This window comes from Pteropus alecto, unplaced genomic scaffold (genome assembly GCF_000325575.1).
Source record: "Pteropus alecto unplaced genomic scaffold, ASM32557v1 scaffold413, whole genome shotgun sequence".
NCBI classification, from domain to species: Eukaryota; Metazoa; Chordata; class Mammalia; order Chiroptera; family Pteropodidae; genus Pteropus; species Pteropus alecto.
In genome coordinates, this window is record NW_006434120.1 from 3,142,704 (window position 1) to 3,151,318 (window position 8,615).

General features: G+C 36.4%; 2 long non-coding RNA genes and 1 pseudogene across 6 annotated transcripts in view; 1 reads left to right on the forward strand and 2 right to left on the reverse strand.

Annotated features, from left to right (window-relative positions):
- LOC107195471 overlaps positions 1-7,984 on the reverse strand; it is a 22,067-nt gene extending 14,083 nt beyond the window's left edge. The window contains exons 1-2 of the long non-coding RNA XR_001516624.2: positions 7,658-7,984; positions 2,815-2,852 (exon numbers count right to left, since the gene is read on the reverse strand). This is a non-coding gene — a long non-coding RNA (uncharacterized LOC107195471). The remainder of the gene's footprint in view (positions 1-2,814; positions 2,853-7,657) is intronic.
- LOC112477485 lies at positions 554-672 on the reverse strand (annotated as a pseudogene).
- Positions 7,985-8,178: 194 nt separating the features above from the next.
- The window catches only part of LOC102889645, a 65,320-nt gene continuing 64,883 nt past the window's right edge, over positions 8,179-8,615 (forward strand). For 2 of the 5 annotated variants that reach the window (XR_439126.3, XR_001516623.2), the window contains exon 1: positions 8,188-8,395. This is a non-coding gene — a long non-coding RNA (uncharacterized LOC102889645). Of the gene's footprint in view, positions 8,396-8,615 lie in introns of all 5 variants that reach the window. The other 3 variants (XR_003045474.1, XR_003045472.1, XR_003045473.1) reach the window with 3 other exon arrangements.

An 8,615-nucleotide genomic window follows, 5' to 3' on the forward strand; every position in this document is an offset into this window, starting at 1 on the left:
TTGGTATGTGTGTGTGTGTCTGTGTGTGTGTGTGTGTGTGTGTGTGTGTGTATATATATATAGTACATATATATACTTAACATGATTAGAAGTTTAATTTGAAATTTTCAAGTAAATATTAAATTTGAAAATTAAAAACTCATAGAAAATAAATAGCTGTGGATCCAGGACACAGGTTATAAGCATTTTTAAACCAGCCATTATTAAATCTTGTCCTCTTTGCCTTTATTATAATTCTTCTAGTTTAGTAGTTATAATATTTCTGGAGGGTGAAAATCCTAAGCATAGCTATTTATAGCACAGTGTTTTAAATATATGATAATAAACAAGTACAAAACAGCCTTAAAACATGCCTTGTTCATAATAGATACTCAGTAAATATCAATTTATTTCAATTAGAAAATAGCCTTCACATTCAATCCAGAACAAATATTTACCATTTTATATTCTTCATAATTTTCTTTTTTTGGGGGGCGGGGGAGAGGCAACCCTTGGTTGACCTCATAGATTGCAAGGACCTCGTCAACTTACAATCCTTTATTTTTTATTTTTACACCTACAGCACCTGGTCTTCCTAGGTAGTCTTCCATCCAAGTACTAACCAGGCCCAACCCTGCTTAGTTTCCGAGATCAGACAGGATTGGGCTTGTTCAGGGTAGCATGGCTGTAGACTATTCTTCACAATTTTAACCCACAGTTAATAAGAATACATAGACCATAATACAATAAAACAAGTGATTCTCAAATATGTTCAGATGGCAGAGCAATTGGTGATCCTGACTCCCTCTGCTGAGTACCATTCATTCCCATTAAATATTTATCAATGCCAATAACTATGCTAAAGACACAGGACAAAAACAGACAGTCCTGGCTATCAGGAAACTTTCAAAACCAGGAAATATATCTATATATGTATGTATACATACATATTCACTACCTCAGCCACACATCAACACAGACAAAAAGGCCGTTTATGTGAATATTAGTTCCTATTGCTACTGTAACAAATTACCCTAAAATTAGTGACTTAAAACAACAGAAATTTATCATCTTACAGTTATGGAGATGAGAAGTCTAAAATGAGTCTCAGTAGGCTACTCAAAATATGGGCAGAGCTGCATTCCTTCCTGGAGGCTCTAGGGAAGAACCTGTTTTCTTGCTTTTCCAGCTTCTAGGGGATGTCCTCATTTCTTGACTTATGGCCCCCTCCTATCTTCAAAACGGGTAATAACTGGTTGAGTCTTTTTCACATCTTATGGCTCTGACATTGACTTTTCTGCTTCCCTCTTCCACTTTTAGAAGAACCTTGTAATTACAAAGGGCCTACTCAGATAATCTGGGATAATCTACTTTTATGTAGGGTATCTGAATAGAAACCTTAATTTTACCTGCAACCCTTGCCATTTAACATAACATATTCACAGATCCTGGAGGATAGGACATGGACGTCTTTGGGAGGACTATTATTCTGGTACCATACGTATATAAATAATTTTTCTTCTATTTTTCTTCAGGATGTTCATCAACCATCCATGTCTGAAATTATGTGAACTGTTCACATGTGTGCATGATTCTAGAGAAAGGGTCTCTAGACCCTAAAACTTACAACAAATTTTCAAAGTTTCAAAATCACTGGACTAGCTCATTGAACACCAGTATTACTTAGAAGTACAGTTTGGTGATGTCAACGATTCCAAATTTTAGATTGGTTTTTTTAACATGTATATTTTTAACTTTGATCAGAAAACCTTGATATGAGTTGAAAGTTTTTAAGTATTTTTTTTCTCTGTGTGTTTTTAGTAGTTGTAATCATGCTCATTATTTCTTTACATCTTGCACTTATAAACATTTATCCACATTGGTATGCATCATTTTGTGATGATGATAATAGTAAATGCAGTAGACATTCCACAATCTACTCAATAATCTTTCTACTATTAGACATTTCGTTCTCCTACCCCCTCTTTTTTTTTGCTATTATATTTAATGCTGGAATGAGGATCTTTTTTCCATATTTTGGATTTATTTCACCTATACTAGATTCCTGAAATTGGAATTTCTGGCAGGAAAGATGTGACTATTTCTATAACCTTTTTTATATATTGCTAAATTACTTTCCAAAAGCGGTTTTAATTTACATTCCCACCAACCTTTATTTACTTGTACCATCAACATGAGAACAGTTTTCTTTTTTAATCTCTTGCATTTTCTAATCTGTTCTCCAGTACCCTTGTTAAAGTGAATTTCTAATATATAAATCTGATCATGTTACTCATTGGTTTAAGATTTTTCAATTACATCAATATAAAGGTGACATGTAAGGCCCTTCATGGTTTAGCCTCTATCCACTTGATCAGGCTAACTTTTCTCACTTTGTCCAAAGGTGCCTCGGTAATAAATCACGTTAAATACCTGAATTTTCTTGAACCTCCCTGTTTTCTCACACTCCAGTGATTCTGCTTTAAATGCTTTCTATGGCCTATTTCTACTCTTTTACACTGGGATAACTCCAATCCTTTAAAAGCTCTATTAAGGTATTCTTCAAGATAGTTCTACAAAGCTATCCTTCAAGATACAACTCAACTGTAACCTCATCCTAAAAAGCCTTCCTGAAACACCTATACCTAACCTGAGTTAAATGTTCCTCCTCTAAATTTATCAAATTATAATTTCTTTAAAAAATTTGTTTTTTCCATTAGACTCTCAGCTTCTTGCTAACAGAGACTACATATTTTTCATCTCTATCCAATTCTGATAAGGTAAATGTTTGATTAATTATGTGTGCCAGTACATATCAAACCCATCAAAACATACCTGCATTTGGGGAACTTGTATTTCTACATCTGGGACATCTATTAAATAAGCAAATAAGTGAGAAAGTCAATTAGGAAAGGCATATGCATAAAAATGTTCAGTTCAGAATTATTTATAATAGCAAAATATTGGAAACAACCTATATACCAGCAACAGATGAATGGTAGAATCAGCTAAATGATATGTAGTAGAGCAATTTGGAATGAAGGTTGTAAAATGATATAGTAACTCAGACACTTATGTTAAGTTGAAAAAGACAAAACAATTTCACACTACAACCCTATAAAATTAGATATACAGACATTGACTAAAAGGGAACCTGAAAATTGTATGAGGGTTTGTGCAGACTATGATTTCACTGCCTTTGTTCAGAACTTTATAAACGTTGCTATGACATCTTCTCAAGTATAATTACAATAAAAATAACTTAAAATTAAACCCATGCCATTAACATATGTGTATATATTGGTATGTGCCTATTTATGTGTGTGTATACACACATACACACATGCATTTCCTAGTTCTGCATCTGAAAGGTCCAAGAAGTAGAGACACAACAGTAGCAATGAGCACCCCTAGCCTTGGTCTCTAATATTGTTCTCCACTAACAGGAAACAGAGTTCCATAGAGAAGAGGCAAATTCCAGGGATGGGGCAGGGTAAGGACAAGATAAACATGGAACATCTTATTATATTACAAAGTAAGGAAGTGCTCAAAAAAAAATTATGTAGGCATGTCACAAAGACCCAGGAACCAGACTCAAGGTGATTCTTCTAGCTAAATCTGGGACAATTTGAACACCAAAATAATTAAATATAGACTTAAATATTTAGAGATGAAAGGTCAACTGGTTCAGAAAACAATTGTACAAAATATATATAGATAGAAAGTACACATGAAAAAATACAGAAGTGGAAAAACGAGTTCATAAGTTAATGGCAGATAATTAATAAATAAATAAATAAATAGGGGAAAAGAGAGGACTCTTTGCAATAGAATGCTGTGGGCCAAGTGGTCGGTAAATGTGGAGGGAGTACTAGATTGGTTGAATCCTTTTGGAACCATCATGGTAAAATTATATCACTAATAACTGATGCTGAATTTAAATGAGAATTTTGACGAAGATCAGGATATATCTTCAAATGTCTCCCACAAATTTCTTATTAATTGCCAGGAAGAAAAAAAGTACGGTAACTATACAATGGAAATTCAAGCCACATATGGACCAGGTGATCAAAATTAATATCATCAGTGAAAGATAGATGGATTTCATATGCTTCCAGAAGTGATACCTTGAGAAGGACTTGCACAGTAGTCCAGTTGAGAATGCATAACCTCAATCTAATCATGAGGAAACATCAAACAAAAACAAAATAAATATTCCATTAAAAGGAAGGTGAGGAATTGGGGGGGTCATTTATGAACATTATAGATGTCTAACCAATGTACTGTATACTTGAAACTAATTTAAATAAATAAATTTATTTTTTTTAAAAAAAGGGAGGTGGGGGGACAAGCTGCGTTCCTCAAAGATGTCAAGGTAATTAAATATTTTTTTTAAAGGCTGGGGACATGTTCCAAAGTAAAGGATGTTAAAGAGTCAGGACAATTAAATGTAGTACCTGACTCTAGACTGGATCCCATCCTGGAGAGAAAAATGATACAAGGACTAACCTACAAAACTGCAATATGGATGGCAGATTAAAGTATTTCAGTGTAAATTTATGAAGTTGATAGGAAATACACTCTCAAGTATTTAGGAGTGAAGGGCCAGAATGTGTGTAACTTAAATCGCTCAGAAAAAAATCGTATCTAAAGATACATAAATGTCAAGAGAGACACTGTGCATAAGAGCAAGCAAATGATATGAGTGTTCTTCGAACTATTTTTATTTTCCCAACTTTTCATAAATTTGAAATTATTTCCAAATAAAAAGGCTTTTTAAAATTAAGTCCACCTCAGAGAAGACCAATAGGAAAATAAAAAGTACTCATCTAAGTAAATTGTTTTTAAAACATTCACTAGTACACATTAAGTTTTCAAGATACTGTTCAAAATGTTTTTCAAGAGTTTTCATTCTTTCTTAAAAGATAACAGACCTATAGCTTTCACAATTTTACCTAAATAAGTTAATATGTTGAAGCCAACATTCTGTCAGTCATAGTTTATTCATTAGAAATAGCAGGAGAGAAATAACAAAACAAGCATTGAAAGTACAAAGTCTCTGTTCTCCACACTATGCATATTTACTATTCATTAGCTGATGACTGCATTCCAGTTTCCAAGTAAAACCTCATATTTGAAATTATGACTTCAATTCTACTCTTACGACAGGTAAAGAGGAGTATGCAGAGACAAACTGGGGTGGTGAAAGGGGGTGGGGAGAAAGGATGATGAACTCTTCACTGTATTCGAGATGAAAGAAAGCTGAAAACTGCCCTATTTTAGTACCTAAATAATTCGATTTTTTCTTTTCATAGAGTACATCACTTTGTAGAGTATTAAAATTTAGGAAAGGTATTCTTACTATTTTTTTTTACCTGTGAATTTGATGGTCTGAAGTAAAACCCTTTTTTCTTTTTTCTTTTAAAATTCAACTCAGGAGTTTACACCCCCTTGTGGTCAAACATAAAATTCTTCATTTTCAAAACATTTTTTCCAGCTGGGCTTCTTGTTCAGGTATAGAAACCATGCTCCTTGATTTTGTTTTCTCCCATTTTCGTGAATTGAAAAGATTTAATGAAGGATTTGGGGTTTATTAAATATTTCAAACAAAACAGGACTTAAATCTAAAAGTAACCTCCATATAAACTTTAGTCTGTGCTAAATAAAATAATAATTGCACCCACTTCATTAGTTATTATAAGGATTCAAGGGGAAATGCATATATACATGCTTATTAGCACAGTACCTGACACGTAGTAGGTACTCGATGTTATTATTTGTCAACATCATAAATTTTATATACTCACTCTCTTGACAGACTCTAGTAAATGAGGGCTAGATCAAAAATTTACCAATTTATGAAGTTCAATACCAATGTTGCAAATAAGTTCCCCATATATGTCACTTATCTAGACTTCTCCTAGCTAATTCTTCTGACAAGTAAATTATATATTTTTTTAAATACAAAGAATATGTAATTATCTCTGGAAGTAGAAATTTGGATAGTTTTTACTTTATAAGTTTAGACTGGCCTGATTTTTTAAACTGTAATAATTAGAAAAAAAAAACAATAAAACCATTCCATTTCCATGTTACTCTTGTGGAATGGTAAGACAAACTACCATTCTTATTCAACTGACAAATCATTACCCATATTTGGCAAAATCTTACATCAGCATGATTTATCATTTTAAGGGACTCTTGAACATGACACTATCGTTTGATTTTTAAAACACTCTTAAAGAAGCCATTTTAAAAGATAACTGTTAAAGACTGTTATCTAATATTTACTAATATGCCAAGCACTGTTCAAATGCCTTTAATATATTAGCTCATTTACATCCTTACAACAACCCACTGAGATACTAGCATTACTTCTTTTACATAAATTCAACGTGAGAAAAAGTAATTCGTGTAGGACCACAGCTAGTAAGTAGCAGAGATGAAATTGAAATGAAGAGTTTGATTCCACAGTCCACCCAATCTGTGCACAAAAGTAGGAAACAGATGTAAGACACACATACTACTCAGCCATGTTACTTCTTGATCTCAAATTATTAAAATCCGTTTCAATAATGCAATTGTGCCCGCCTTCTCCCATTTCCTTACTTCTTAGTGCTTCAGGCACTTTCATATCCATTGTCTAATTTAACCCTCACAGTGATAGATGTTTTCATATACTTAAACAGTTATGGTTCTTCACAAGTTGTTTTGCAACAAAAACTTGGGGGGGGGGGCACATAGCAATACCCCTGATTTTAAAATGTTGGATTCTTCAGAAATTTCATTATACCTTGGAATCGGAAAAAGCAACCAGTTAAAAATATTCTTAAACTGTAACCATTTAGGATCAGTGGCAGGTTTTATTTTTTTTTATCTTAACTAGCCTAGTGGCAGGTAGAATAACTCTCCCAAGCAAATGAGGTTTTTAAGGTGTTAAAATATTGACAACTTTATCATCATTTATTGTCCTATCATAGCGCCCCGTTTTAAAAGGTGAACACAGATTTGCCTAGGATTTGTGCTTACTAGTTGTAAGCCTTTGGAGTGAATTTGTTAATCTGAGCTTCGGGTGTCCTCGTGTGTAAAATGATAATACCTACTTCTGAGGTTGTTAGCAATAAACAGGGTTGATCCATAAATTGTTTATTTAGCACCGTGCCCATCACAGAGTACACGCAATACATGGCAACTAGATATTTATCAGTGCGTCGCACAACAGAAACCCTTGTTTGCTAGATTCAATTCACTTAACGCACCTTTTTTTTTTTAATAGCCATGACACCCAAAGCCTGCCCTTTCACCCATTCACCTCTCCCAAACCGAAAGAATTTTTAAGGACAAGTAGGATGGTGAGGGAAGCTGGATTCGATTAAGGAGACTTCTCAACAGGCAGCCCAGGACTGGGAAGGACTCCAGAAAATTTACTCCTTCAGACGGGCGCGCACGCACGCGCACACACACGCACGCACACACACGTCGAGCAGGGGAAACCACGCCTCCTGTGTGTGCTCAGGTTGAATCGCACTGGAAGGAAAAGGGTAAAAGGCTCAGGCTCCAGAATCTGACAGATGCACTCATCCACGTGCTTGCTACCTGTGCTGCTTTAGGCAAATATACTTAAGTCTATGACCCTTGGTTCCCTGGTCTGCAAACTGAGAATAATAATAGTACCTACCTCATGAAGTTGCTCTGATGCTTAAGTGTGATAACTCCTGTAAAGCGTTGACATACAGCAAGAGCTCTGCACACAGGCAGCGCTGTTTTAAGTACATGTGTATCCATATAATACACATAGTCGGAAACACATTCTGCTGTTATGAGTTTAGACACTAGCAATAAGACGTTTTTCTTTTCGCTTAAGCTGCACCCTTGTTTTCCTCGAACACCAGACTAAATGCCTATGAACTGATAACGTCATCTATGGACCCTCGGGCCCACAGGCCCCACCCGCCCTCCACCTCCGCGGCTGAGTAAAGGAGCTGCACGCACGCGCAAGAAAAAGAGGTAGGATTGCTACCAAAGGAAGCGATGGGAGAGCGGCGCACAACGATAATACTGCGCATGTGCACTGAGCGGGGGGTTGGGGGGAGTAGGAGTTTGCGCGTGCGCAAAAGTGTTGGGAAAGCCAGAAGGGGGGGTTAGAGGCTGTATTGACAGCTGTGAAGGCAGCCCGCGTTCCCGGCATGCCCCGGGGCGGCGGGGTTGGCTCTAACGAATTTGAATGAGGAGCCTCAGCGCTTTCGGCGCCATTTTCGAGTGATGCCTGATCTCATCAATCTAGCGGGTGAGGCGGGATAACCTGTCCGAGAGTATATCGCCACTAGAACTCCACAGAAAAATCACTAAAAAAATCGCCAAAAATTACTTCGAGCAAAGGGCAGTCAGCGGAGTTTCGCCAGGGTTGGCGCAGTCGGTAAGAGCTTGAAGTAACCGAGCGGGACTCGAGAGGTGGTTGTGGGACCGGCAGGCGGTGGGGGGGTGCAGAGAGTGGTCACTGGGTACGCCCTCATTTTAATCGCTAAAAATGCAAGGAGATAAGGTTGGGGTAATAAGGGTGTCAGCGAGTGGGCGGCTGCGGGCAGAATGTGGCGGGAGCGCGGAGATAGGGGGACGTGGGGGGAGGGGAGTGACAG